The sequence below is a fragment of the Moschus berezovskii genome, chromosome 24, assembly GCF_049115385.1.
Source record: "Moschus berezovskii isolate FMDL1 chromosome 24, NW_MosBer_1.0, whole genome shotgun sequence".
Classification (NCBI taxonomy): Eukaryota; Metazoa; Chordata; class Mammalia; order Artiodactyla; family Moschidae; genus Moschus; species Moschus berezovskii.
Genome location: NC_142483.1, coordinates 48909209 through 48923171, shown reverse-complemented (window position 1 = coordinate 48923171; position 13963 = coordinate 48909209). Strand labels below are relative to the sequence as shown.

General features: G+C 48.7%; 1 long non-coding RNA gene across 2 annotated transcripts in view; it reads left to right on the top strand.

Moving 5' to 3' along the window:
• The window catches only part of LOC129548132 (uncharacterized), a 111465-nt gene extending 97705 nt beyond the window's left edge, over positions 1–13760 (top strand). The window contains exons 9-13 of one of the 2 annotated variants that reach the window (XR_016036234.1): positions 4617–4704; positions 5417–5495; positions 5737–5844; positions 7332–7440; positions 7921–13760. This is a non-coding gene — a long non-coding RNA (uncharacterized LOC129548132). The remainder of the gene's footprint in view (positions 1–4616; positions 4705–5416; positions 5496–5736; positions 5845–7331; positions 7441–7920) is intronic. The other variant, XR_008684271.2, reaches the window with a different exon arrangement.
• Positions 13761–13963: the final 203 nt, after the last annotated feature.

Here is a 13963-nt window from a genome sequence, read left to right as displayed (position 1 = left end):
ACCACTAGGGAATTCCCTATGGACACCTTTGCAGAATGCGTGGAAGCATATTCCACCCAGACAGAGAAAACCTATGAAGTAGTTAAAACCTTCCTTAAGGAACTCTTTCTGAGTTGGATTGCCTACACCCTTCAAAGTGACGATGGGCCTGCTTCTGTCTCTAGTATAACCCGCCAGGTATCTAAAGCATTTCATATTGTTGGAAACTATGTTCATTCTGAAGACTACAATCAACAGGGAAAACTGAGAAAATGAATCACATATTGAAAGAGACCACTGCTGAAATAAGTCAGGAGACTAACTTGGAGTAAAGCCTTGCCAGTTGCCCCGCAATGAATTAAAATGGCTCCCAGAAGTAAGCCCTCAGGAATATTGTGTGGTAGGCTGTTCCAGGTGTCTGCCTGGGCTGGAGAATCTGTGGATGTCTTAAAGGACCTGGCAGTCGCCAACTATGTTAAGACTTAAGTACTATATGAACTTCTGTTCGTGAGTTTGCTTCCAATACATCCACCTACCCAACTAAGATGGCACGGCACCCTTTGCAGCCTGGGAATTGAGTCCTCCTCGAAACCTGGAGAGAACAAGGACCTGGGCATCAACTTGCTAAGGGGACAGGACCGTACAAGGAGCTGCAGAACACTCACTCCTCTGATGAATTAGCCAGGATAAGACCATGATTCCCCACACCCGAGTAGAACTTACTCCTCCAGAGACGACGGGATGAAGAAAAGCGGACTTGGCCTTGTGAGACGTTAGGCAGTATTAAGTTGCTGTTTTGAGTCAAGCCTCTTACCAGATAATTTTTGATGACTCTTGCTCTTCTCTTTGGTTTCACTACACTGGTGACAGCCACTTGTTGGAAAGGAAATGCTTTAATAAAGCTATCTCAAGTGTGGCCAAAGGGGGAAAATAACCCTCTTTTTTTGAAGATACAAAGTTCATAGGCAGAGCATCATGGGCAGCCTTATTCCAAGTTTATGTGTACGTTCAAGTGCTTGTCTAAGTGTTGTGACTAGGCCATAAAAAGGGTATCCACATCCCCATGATTCAAACTGTTCATGCCCAGCCTGGGACTTGGGAATACTTCCAGCCCCAAGTTGACCATTTCCATTACATGATCACCCCATCTTCACACCTGTCTGGTAGGAAGTAGCCAGAATGGCCCTTACCCCTTTTCCTACAGGATTGTGGAATGGACATTGACAGAGAGGAACTGTAACAGGGAACACACCTGGCACCATATTGGACCTAGTCCTTTAGCTCTCACCTTTGTGCTCTGTTTGCTATGCTTAGTTCTGCTGGCTCTGCACCTCCTAAAAGAATGATACCTATAGCCAGAAATATACATAGCAGCCCTTTCTCAAGGCTCTGCCTCTCAGGCTTGACCCTTAAAGGTGTAACACTTTTCCATTCATATAGAGATAAAAAGATACAGAACAGAGAATAACAGTTGTCTTGGAGGAACATTGTAACAAGACCTACCCGGCCAGCTGTAAGAACAAAGGATTATCACATCCCTTCCAGGGTCTGGCCAGCACCAAGAAGTCTGCAATAACCAGCCACACTCCATCTGCTTTTAGTATAAAAGGACTCGAGTCCTCACTCAGGTAAGAAGGTTCTTTGGCACACTGGTCACCCATCTTCTTGGTCCACTGGCTTTCCAAATGAAGCCGTTATTCCTTGTCTCCACACCTCGTCTCTCAATTTATTGGCCTTTCATGTGGGGAGTGGGCTTCCCTGGTGACTCAGATGGTAAAGAATCTGCCTGCAATGCCAGAGACTTGGGTTCGATCCCTGGGTTGAGAAGATCCCCTGGAGAAGGGAACGGCAGCCCACTCCAGTATTCTTGCCTGGAGAATCCCATGGACAGAGGCTACAGTCTATGGGGTCACAAAGAGTTGAACATGACTGAGCGACTAACACTTTCACTTTTTTTTCACTTTCATGTGGGGAGCAGTATAAACTTGGGCTCAGGAACAGGGTAAAGGAAGCTTTAACCTTATTGTGGTAAATATTTTACAATTTATACTTGTATCAAATCATCACATAGCAAGAGTAACTTACACATTAACACTTAAACTTATGTAATATTGTATGTCAGTTATATTCAATAAAGCTGGAAATAAATATTGGGAAAAAATTTTTAAGCAAAAAGAAAATGTGTCTGTCATTCTCCAGGAGCCTCCTTTGGGTCGAAATATTTCTAAACCTCAACAGAATCAGGCAGAAGTTCTACAGGCTCATTTGCAAATTGAAGCACAAGTGTCCCTTTATTCCAAAATGAGTTTTCATTTGCAGGCTCTTACAATTGATGCTTTTGAACTGTGGTGTTGGAGAAGACTCTTGAGAATCCCTTGGACTGCAAGGAGATCCAACCAGTCCATTCTAAAGGAGATCAATCGTGGGTGTTCATTGGAAGGACTGATGCTAAAGCTGAAACTCCAATACTTTGGCCACCTCATGCGACGAGTTGACTCACTGGAAAAGACTCTGATGCTGGGAAAGGTTGGGGGTGGGAGGAGAAGGGGACGACAGAGAATGAGATGGCTGGATGGCATCACCGACTCTGTGGACATGAGTTTGAGTGAACTCTGAGAGTTGGTGATCGACAGGGAGGCCTGGCGTGCTGTGATTCGTGGGGTCGCGGAGAGTCGGACACGACTGAGCGACTGAACTGAACTGAACTGAAATAGTGTTTGGTAACCACCGCTATTCTGCATTGTGCTTTTGTACCTGTGCCACACATCACCAGCCTGACTCACTTGTTTGTGCACTGATTTATTAGGTATTTGTTTGTTAAATAAGTTTTTTTTTTGGCAGTGTTGGGTTTTTGTTGCTGGACTCAGGCTTTTCTCTAGTTTTGGAGCATAGGCTCTAGGGCTCAGAGGCTTCAGTAGTTGTGGCACACGGGCTTAGCTGTTCTGCGGCATGTGGGATCTTCCTGGACCAGGGATCAAACCTGTGTCCTCTGCTTTGGCAGGCAAATTCTTAACCACAGGGCCACCAGAGAGTCCCTCAATTATTTATTAAGCACATCCTGCATGCCATACCCGGTGCACAGGACTGGTTATTTGTTTGTAACGTGAACAGGACAGGGTCTTTACCTGATCCCTCTGTGGTCTTGATCTGGGTTTGCCTTCCACACTCCAAGGTGGCAGACAGAGACCACGCTGGGATGACTGAGCGGTCAGTCATTATCCAGAGGGCAGAGGAGGGTCTGTCTGGCCTCTGTCCACCTAGTGCTGTGCCCCCCTCCTGGGGTCTCCATCTCTCCCCAGCAACTCCCCGAGGCCCAGAGCTTCAAGTTGGACAGCCAGTCAGCACACAGCACAGCCCATCAGGCAGCCCCTGGCTGTGGGATACTGCTCAGTTTTACTCAAAGAGCATGGCTTTGATAACCAAAGAAATCTGCAGCAGCTGCGTTCTTGGGAGGGAGTGGTATGTACAGCTGAAACTGGCAAGCCTTTAAGTTACCGTTTGGCAAAGAGCTTGCAGACCCACAATGCCTGGGAGTCACAGTGACCTAGTTCAGATCCCGACCCTGCCACTCAAGCTGTCTGACCTTGGTACAGTTATTTCTCTGAGCCCGAGTTTCCTCATTGTGAAAGACTAATTACCCGTAAGTCAAAGACAGTGTGAGGATTAGCAGTGACATGTAAAGCATGTCATGTGGTGCTTGGAACATTGTGGGCCCTCAGGAAATGAAGAATTACCATTCAAGGCGAGAAGGTCCCAAACAGGGTAATAAAACATCTGCATTCAGGGGACTCACGGAGAAAGGAACATTCTAAGAGGTTCTGGTGGAACCGTTCACCTGGGAGGACAGGCCAGAAAGACCAAGTTGTAGAGAGTCAAGAGGGTGGGTGATGGGCCTCACATACTGGGGGGCCGCTCAACGTGCCGCCTTCTCTTGGGGTCTCTGGGACTTCGAACACTAATGCCTATCCCCTTAAAATTGGCAATCCTCTTCTCACTGCCTGTGATCCTATTCCATCCCAGCTGCTCCCTTGATAAGGATTCTTGAGTGAAAGTGGGTTGCAAGGGACTTACAGGATCTGGGCCTGGGCTGGTTGAGTCTGTGCAGGGATCCAGGAGGCAGAGTCAGTTCTGGATTGGCTGCTGCCAAGAAGCAGGGGAATTCGGTGATTTGGAATCTAATAAATTTTACCTGGGACATGGGAGTATGGGAATGGGCTAGAGTTGTCCCTGGTAACGGGGCAACAGTCACCAACATTGGTCCAGAGGTATATGTGGGAGGGTGGGGCTAGTCTTTTTGTTATTGTGGAGAGACCCTGTCTGAGCAGCTTTGATATACAGATGAGAACTTAACAGTCAGGCAGCCAACAGCGGAGTTTTCCCTCTTGTATTAGGGAATCCAATATGGTGCAGCCCACAGAATGGGGACAGTGAGAAGAATGGCCGTGACTGCATGTGCAGCTCAGTCCACGGTTTACAAAGCTCTCCCACAGGAATTCTCTTTCAGGGCAGGAAACTGAAATCCATGGAGGTTAGAGTAACTCCAGGCATTCAGCTGGTAGGTAGAGGGGTAGTGGATAGGAAGTCCATCCCAGGTCAGAAATTTACATACATGCAGTGTCTTGACTGTTTCTCTGCAGATTACCAAACCCAAAGTGGGCCGACTCAGAGTGGAGAACCATCTCTCCTTCCTAAAGGGCTTTCCTCCTGGCCTTGAGGGAACAGCAGGTGAGGGGGGAATGGAAAATGGAGGGGTTGGTGATGGGGTGGGGGGAGCGGGTTGGTGAACTGTGTGCTCGGTGGCTCAGTCACGTCCAACTCTTTGCAGCCCTGTGGACTGTAGCCCACCAGGCTCCTATGCTCCTTGAAATTTTCCGGGCAAGAATACTGGAATGAGTTGCCATTTCCTACTCTAAGGGATCTTCCCGAGCCAAGGGTCGAACCTGGGTCTCCTGCATTGGCAAGAGGATTCTTGACCACTAACACCTCCTGGGGTGGTTGGCGAATCATTTCCTAAGTGAAAGCCTTGGGACTCCACCTTGTGGTTGTTACATGAACTGCTGGCCCAGGCCTGGCTGAGGCATGTGTGGGCAGCAAGGTCTCCCCCGGGGCTCGGCACATCATAGTCAGGGGCTCATTCGACCCTCAGCCTGTTGACCTGAGAGCTGTGTGTACTCAGCCCATCATACAGATGATAAAACAGAGCTGAAGTCAGAGTTTACCCAGGAAAAGAGTGTTAAATCTGGGCATTTAAGCCTGGCCTTGTCCAGTCATGGAGCTGCGGGTACAGCACAGACTCCCCTTCCCAGTTATGATTGTAACAGCTGTTTAAAGTCAGACCACCAGCTAGGCTGTGAAACTGAGGAGTCATTTTTGGAATTGATAAAAGGCTTCCTAATTTCATAAAGTGATGTCACACTATTTCTTATATTCCTCACAGAACCCCAGAAAGCAGGTTCATGAGGCATGCTTACCTCCACTTTACAACCAAGGAAACAGAGGTGCAGAGAAAATAACAGGTAAGACATCATCATCATCATCCTAGTTATTAATGTGTACCCCGAGCCAAGCCCTGTGCCGAGTGCTTTGTGGTGGTTACCTTGTCTGTATGCAAAGAGCGGGTTCTGTTCCCATTTTACAGAGGAGGATGCAAAGGCCCAGAAAAGGGCACAGTTCGGGACCCTGAGCTGCAGTCTCACTTTGGACTCTGAGCTCTTGCTTAGCGCCCTGTACTGACTCGTGACTCTCTTTGGGCCACAGGTCTGGTGAAAGATGAGCAGGAACTGGGTACTCTCTTCTCTGATGCCCTGTGCAGTGTTCTTTCTACTGCACCACACTGGCTCTGATGTCCTCTTTCAGCACCTGCAGGTAATAATACACTTGGAAACTTAAAAAGAGACCAGTTACATTCAGTTCTCTGGGGAGACAAAAATGTTGGCAAGCTGATTGAGGGCAGATTCAAGGTCCTGGGGATGGGTATTTGATGGGTGCATTGCCAGAGGTGGAGGTCAAGGCTGCACTCCAGGCCAAGCTCACAACTTAGCCTGATTGCATGTCCTGAGGATTCTTCTAAAGCTTCTCTGGCAGGTGGCAGAAGCCAGTGCTGGTGGGTCAGTCTCTCCCGGGAGTCGTGGTTTCAAAATTGCAGTGTCTGGAGCTGCACTGGCCAGGGTAGTGGTCACGGGCCACATGTGGCTATGGACCACTGGAGATGTGGCTAGTCCTAATTGCACTGGCATGTAAGTATAAAATATTTACCAGGCTTTTGAACACTTAGCATGAAAAAAAAAAAAGAATGTTCCCTATCTCATTCATAATTTTTATATTAATTGCATGTTCAAATGATAATATTTTAGAGGTATGGAGTTTAATAAAATGTTTTAACAGCAGTAATTTTACCTGTTTCTCCTTACTTTTAAAATCACTACTAGGAAATTATGTAGGTGGCTATTGCTGTTGGACAGTATTGGGAGGCACTGATCTAGAGCTTTTGGTCACTTACGACATACAGTGGAAGCCAGACACCCCTCGGAGCTGTCCCACAGTGCAGCCCGCTTGTCCGACTCTCTGTGAGGTTTTGGAGTTGGCCAGTGGTGGAGTGGGAGTGAGGGAGAGGTGACCTCAAGGCTTTGCCTCTCTGCCAAATGGGCACACGGAAAAGTTTCTGCAGCCTGGCGACAGGGGAACGGAAGAGCAGCCCATTTTCTGTGTGAACCACACGTCTTACTTTGGCCAGGATCCCTTGGTTTAAACTCCTGTTACACTACACGTCAGCAGCTATGAACTCACTTCAGTTCCTCAGACTCCAAGCTTTCCTGGTCTTGGCCCTTTCCTTCCGTTCCTCCCTCCCTCCTCTCTCGCTCTCCTTGCTCCCCTCCTCTCCTTCCCTGGCTATCTCTTTAGATGGCAAGCGGCCCTCTCAGCTGCACTAAGTGCCCCACCCTGTCAGTTCAGTCCTTGACTCCATCTTCAGAGGGCTAGTCCCACTTTACCAGCACCCTCTTGAATGTGGAGCATGTTTGACGTCTGTCTCCTCAGTCAACAGAGGCATCGTGAGGGCAGGGACTGTGCTTATCTACTGCTGTGTCCTGGTGCCAACATGGTCCCCGTGTAACAGGGAAGAACAAATCTGACTCCATATCAGATCTGTTTCGCCTAACCTTTGTATTCTCTTGCTTTGCTTCCAGTCAAGAATGTTGCCTATAGCCTGAAATACGCAGGAGAGCCCATTCTCAAGCTTCTGACCTTACAGACATAACACTTTGCCATTCCTCTAGAGGTAAAAAGTTGCAGAACAGAGAACAGCATTTGTCTTGTTGGAGGTTTACAGGAACCTTGTGTTCTGACCTATGCAGACAGCTGCACCTTTACCTCGTCATCGCTTCCTGCGGAAGCCGCCACCAGAGGGCGCCACGGTCACAAGGCCAGCTTGGAAGGGCCGCCACCGCCCACAGCCACCAGGTGGTGAGTGCCTGGCGGGGGGCGGGGCAGAAGCTGGGCCTGGAGAGCCCCCACACCTGGGGCCTTCCTCCTCACCGAGGGCTGGGCCCCTCTTCCAGGGTCTATCTCAGAGGGGCTGTGGTCACCCAGTCAAGCACAGCTCAGCACTCTTCTTTGGGAGATCCCAGGCTTCTCGGGCAACAGTATCCAAGTCCTAAAAATGTCAGAGTATTTGTGCTTGTCTTGGGGACCCCCCTCAGGGTGAACGGGAAGTGATGACAGGGACCAGATGGCTGCTGGGCGCAGGCACTGGGTGCAGGGAACTCAACCTCGGGGCTCCTTCCCCCCAGACAGGAGAGTATGGACCCCAGAAAGGTCCAGAAACCGGGCAGGGCCAGGCGGACTCAGCAGTCACCCAGCAGGTGTCACCGTCCCTCCTCTCCAGGCCGAGCCCCCGGGGCTGCACCCTGTTCTGAGTCCCCACTCACCTCCCCCGCTTCTCAGGGAGAAGGAGCCAGGGAGGAGAGTGGAGACAGGTGCGGAGACAGACACACACACAGACAGGCTGGCAGAAGGTAAGTGTGCTGGGCGGGAGCGAGAAGGAGAGGAAGCCCCGGCATCAGGAGAGAACACTTGGCTTGAAAGGACTTCTGGGAGAAAGACTGAAAAGGATGGTCTGAGGGAGCATTCAGGAGATCAGGTAATGTATTCACCGAGCACCCTCCTGCCCCCACACTCAGAAGCCTTTTGCAGGCAGACCTGAAGCCATGCGCCTCTTTTATCCTGATGGATGCACGCCTCAAGGCCTGCTCAGCTAGGCTTCCACCTCACACCAAAGCACACAGAAACGACAGTGACATTGACTTACCCAGTTTACCAAAAACAAGGAAAATGGTAAAGCAGGAGTGTGAACAAGGAATCTGCGAAGACATGGGTGGGCAGGGTGGGGAGGGAGCAGAGATCGGATGAGAGAGGAGGGACACAGAAGTTCAAAGGCTCGGCAGGGAGGAGAAGGATGAGGTCCTGAGGCCCGCCAGGCCACTCTCCGGGGCTCTGGGGAACATCCAGAGGCCACTCACGTTCAGGGCACAGGGCGAGGCCGCTGGCCAAGGGGACCCGGTCTCAATCCTGTAACTGAATGGATTTTTCCCTGGAGGCCACCATGGAAAAGCTGCCTGGTTCACTTCAAGAGTTCCTTGAATTCAGCTGTGCGCCTGGACCCCCCATCGCCAGGGTGGTCTTTGGAGACACCACACTGTGGGTGACTGGGGCTCAGAAGGGCTCCTGCTCAGGCGACATGTGGGCTGGGGGAACAGTCAGGCAGACCTTCAGAAAGGCAGGCAGCTGGCACACGCAGCGTTCGTGAAACTGCCCATTCTTCTCTGTCGCTACTGGCAGCTGCTTTTCCACTGACCCTTCATTTGCCAGGTGACCAATTCTGAACAACACGTCTGGGGTGCACAGGTTGATGCTGTATCTCACGGATGATGTCATCTGGGACCTCGCTGTGACCAAAGGGCACCCACTGTGTGCTCCCTGCTTGTGAGTCAGAGCCATACGTAAGATGACCGTCCGGGGCCATGGACAGCTATTTTCGAAATGCTTTTGAGTCATTCTTTCAGCCCTGCCTCTGTGTGTGAGAAGCAGGGGTGGCTGGAGAGCTGAGCCCACACATGTATGCCCGTTTCCCACTCAGCATGATGAAATGGTGAGTCCACATCCTCCCTAGGGCCTCTCCAGGCTATACACAGAGTGTGCTTGCCTGCTTTTCGCCTGTTCTAGCAGATTTACGGAGCCCTGAGCTGAGGCTGGGGGTAGGACGGGGGTGCAGAACTTTGAATCCCAAAGGTTCAGTCTGGAGTCTCTGCCTTCCAGAGACTATGCCTACATCAAATCCTGGAAGGGATGAAAGACAGTGGGTTGAGGAAAAGAAAGAAAAAGGTAGAGAAAAAAATACAAAGTAGGAAGAGTGTTTCCAGGTAATATAGTCAATGAGAAAGCCTAGGGGCACCCTTCTGGTTCAGACTACCTAAGAAACTGGATGATTGTTTTAAAACACCTTTTAAAATAAATGACTGATGTGGCAGAAAAGCGCAGAAAGATCTCAGAGACTGGGATGCAAATTCAGAAAAGTGAGGAAAACCAGAGCCTGCATCGCCCTGGGCACCCTGGGGCCCCTCAGGTCGGGAGCCTGGTCCTCATGTGCTGTGCCCCTGCAGTGAGGAGACAGGAGACAAGGCTGGGCAGGGAAGGAGGGCGTCTGTCTGAGGCCCACGCAGAGCCAGATTCCTCAAAGGACAGCCCCCGCAGCGCCTGTCTCAGGGAAGGAGGGCGTCTGTCTGAGGCCCACGCAGAGCCAGATTCCTCAAAGGACAGCCCCTGCAGCGCCTGTCTCAGCCCCGCCCCCAGAAAGCAGAGGCGGAGGCAGGAAGCCTGTGTAGTGCCATAGTGGGATGTGTGAGTCAAGGGAGCGGAGTGAAGGGAAGAGGGAAATGAGGCTGGGAGAGGAAGAACAGTACACAGTGGTTTATTCCTGAGCTGGCCACAGCTTCACGAGAGAGTGCACTGGTCACCAGGTCACGTGGGACCTCTCCCAGAGACACGGGGAGCCGCTGCCTCTTAGAACAGTCCCCTGCAGGGGAAAAGGGCAAGCAGTTTAATCCTCTCTTTCTCTTAAGTCTCTCTGGTCCACGTTTTGCCCCTGGGGCATTCACTTCCCTGCATTTCTAGGTCGTGTAACCTGGGCTCTCTGGGCAGCCACTGGGACAGCCAGAGGCTCCGTGGGTACAGGCAGGTCAGACCTCAAAGCACAGCTGTCACCTCTGCGGGTGCAGTGGACATGACAGAGGCTGCCCTACAGCCATCACCTAATCCCTGGGGATGCTGACACACTGGGACACTCCAACTGGGAAGCAGTCAGTGTTCGGAAGGCCAGCAGTGCTGAGCAGTCTTTGAAGGCACATAAACTGGGTCAAGTATGGAATCTCTACTGAATCAGGTAGTTGATTTATAAAGGGCTATTTAGGGACTTCCCTGGTGGTCCAGTGGCTAAGACTCCACGCTCCCAACACAAGGAGCCCGGCTTGGATCCCTGGTCAGGGAACTAGATCCCATGTGCCTCAACTAAAGGTCCCGTGTGCCCCAGTGAAGATCTGGTGCAGCCAAAAATTTTTTTAAAGGTGGGGCTGTTTACAAAGATATGGGCAAATAGCACCACAGGGCCTAATGCAGCAACCTCTTCCCCACAGCTTAATGGCAAAATGAACTGCTACCACTTTTAGGCTTAAAAGGACCAAGGGAAGGAGAGGTTTCCCGAACTGGAAGCAGAGAGTCGGGCACAGCAGATTAGGGATCTTGCTGGGAGAACCCTAGTCAAGCCAAGGCAACATCACAGGAAGGGCTACAGAGGGCTACATACCTGATGTGGTGAAAATAGATCCAAATAGGCAGAGCAGGGTGGAAAAGGTAGAATTTTAGGTAAAATTCCAAGTAATATGAGTTCACAATCCAAAATCCAAGCAAATGGGAAATCCAAACATACAAGGAACTGAGTCAGCAACAATCAGAATTAACCAAAAACATCAAACCTCGAGACCAAACCCATGAGGACTTTGGATACAGAAATTGTAAATAAAGACTAAAACTAATATATTAATGTATTTCAAGAAATAAAAATGGTGGAATATGATGAAATAACAAGGCTGTGGACATTAGTTTTTGTGACATTAAAAACAGTAGATATTCTGGAAATAAATACAAAATGACTTAAAGTGCAAAATGCAACAGATGAATTAAGGTTAAACTCAGGAGAAGAAGAATGTGTGAACTTTAAGAAAGCTCTGAAGATACTACCAGAATGCACTGCAAGACAAAAGGGTAGAAAAAATTAAAGACGGTTAGGAGGCTAGGATCACGGGATGAGGAGGTATGAGTCTGTGTCTAACCAAAGTCTCAGAAGACTGTGATGAGTAAACTCGAGGATGGTCCAATGATCCCCTCAGCTGCTATTCACCCTTGTATGATCCCCTCCTCTTGAACTGGGCAGGACCTGCAACTCGATTCTAACCATGGGATGCGTACACGATAAAGGTGATGGCGTATCATTTCTGTGAATTACGTCACGTTAGATTGTCTTCTTGCTAGCAGATTCTCAATAGACTCTACTCACAGGGTCTTGTCAGGAACAGAGGATGGTGCATCTTGCAAACTTGTCATAGTCTGTGGTTGAAAGAAGTTCAAGGATAGGATAAGGTGAAAAGAACCTCAATTTAAAGATGTGATGGTAGCTAGTTCTCAGTGGGGAGAGGACAGCACAAGACGTGGCTAAGATGTCCAGTGCCATCTGTAGAACGTTTAGGAGCCATGAGCAAGTGATTGAAAAGGACAAAAAGGTCACCCTCTGAAATAGGGTCTGAAGAGGAACAGCACGTGGTGCTAGGCCTGAGGTTTCCAAGGCTAGGCGCGCACACAAACTTTCACTCTCTGGTATGAAAAACTAGTGCAGTGATGAGCTGACACCTTAGTAGCAGGTGGGATTCCACTCCATCCAGGGAAGGCAAATATTAATACCATTATGGCAGAGCGCCACTGTTGAGACCTTACGGAACCAAACTTAGGTCTGCTTGCGCATGCGCAGTAAAAGCCAACCTACTGACAACCGAACCGTGGTGAAGGCAACTGCAGAGTTTGTTTTAAGGTGCCAGACTAGGAGTCTGGGTAAGCTAATGCTCAAAAAACACTGAACTCCATGATGGGTTTCAGGGAGGGCGTTTATATAGGCCAGATGAGGGAAGGGAATTGAAGTGCATGTGTTCAGCTCTTGCACAGTTTTCAGATTGTCTGATGGTGAGGTAACAGGGCAGTGTCACAGGGGCTAACATTATCAATCCTCAGGCTCCAGAAAGTCTGGGGGCTACATGCTCATGGTCATCAAGCAGTTAACTGTTTCCATTTGGTGGGGGTTTAAGCATCTGTAAAACAACTCAGGAAATTTGCAGCAGATACTGTTATCTAGGTACTTCAGAGAGTAACTATAGCAGAGGACTTGGGGGGAAGGATCTGTCCTGGAAAAACCCCACAGGGTTCTGCTTGGTTACAGAAATAATACAGTTTAAAAAAGCAAAATCTTTTTCCAGCCCGGAAAACCTCTCCACAAAGGCAGCAGAGGAAGAAAACACTTTTATTATTGAATATATATACTATATTAAACCAGAATGTGCATTTATATTATATATATATATATATATATATACTATATTAAGTCAGAATGTGATCGCATCGCAGGCAATCTGCTCAGAGATGGCAAAGATGGAACGGACTCACACCCCTTTATTTAGCCAAGCAGATACAGCCCCTTATGTACACGCTCTCGAGATGAACAGTAACTAGTCCCCGAGTAAGAGAACTCATCAGCACCTTTTGTCACACGTAGGCTCCACATTTACCCAAGTACTTGGGGGGACTCCTTGTGTTGGCCTTAATCAGAGGAGAAACAAGCTTCTCATTGTACAAACAAGGGGCCACCAGTTAGGCTCTTATCCTTCCATGGAAACAGGGGTACAGTTTGCTCTTTAGAAAGATGTCCTTAGGAAATGATCCTCAGTTATGAGGTCATTATAAAGATTTATGCACATTTGAGTAGGACAGAGAAATTCTGAAACAAAAAGGGAGAGAGGAGAAAAGTCTCTTCCCTTCTTTGCAATAAGGAGGGTTAACTCTCTATTTTTATTCTGTATTTGCTCTTACGCCATCCAGTATATTTTCTATGGCCATTTTCCCCTCACAGTTGACAATATATATTTTGATTTATTAATGTATTAATTTAATAAATTTAATTATTATTAAATTAATTATTAATTTATTAATGGTCTAAGAATCCTTCAGTTCAGTTCAGTCGCTCAGTCATGTCCGACTCTTTGCGACCCCATGAGCCACAGCACGCCAGGCCTCCCTGTCCATCACCAACTCCCGGAGTTCACTCAAACTCACGTCCATCGAGTTGGTGATGCCATCCAGCTATCTCATTCTCTGTCGTCCCCGTCTCCTCCTACCACCAATCCCTCCTAGCATCAGATTCTTTTCCAGTGAGTCAACTCATTGCATGAGATGGCCAAAGTATTGGAGTTTCAGCTTTAGCATCAGTCCTTCCAATGAACACCCAGGATTGATCTCCTTTAGAATGGACTGGTTGGATTTCCTTGCAGTCCAAGGCACTCTCAAGAGTCTTCTCCAGCACCACAGTTCAAAAGCATCAATTCTTTGGTGATCAGCTTTCTTCACAGTCCAACTCTCACATCCATACATGACCACGGGAAAAACCATAGCCTTGACTAGACGGACCTTTGTTGGCAAAGTAATGTCTCTGTTTTTTAATATGCTATCTAGGTTGGTCAGAACTTTCCTTCCAAGGAGTAAGCGTCTTTTAATTTCATGGCTGCAATCAGCATCCGCAGTGATTTTGGAGCCCCCAAAAATAAAGTCTGACCCTGTTTCCACTGTTTCCCCATTTATTTTCCATGAAGTGATGGGACCAGATGCCATGATCTTC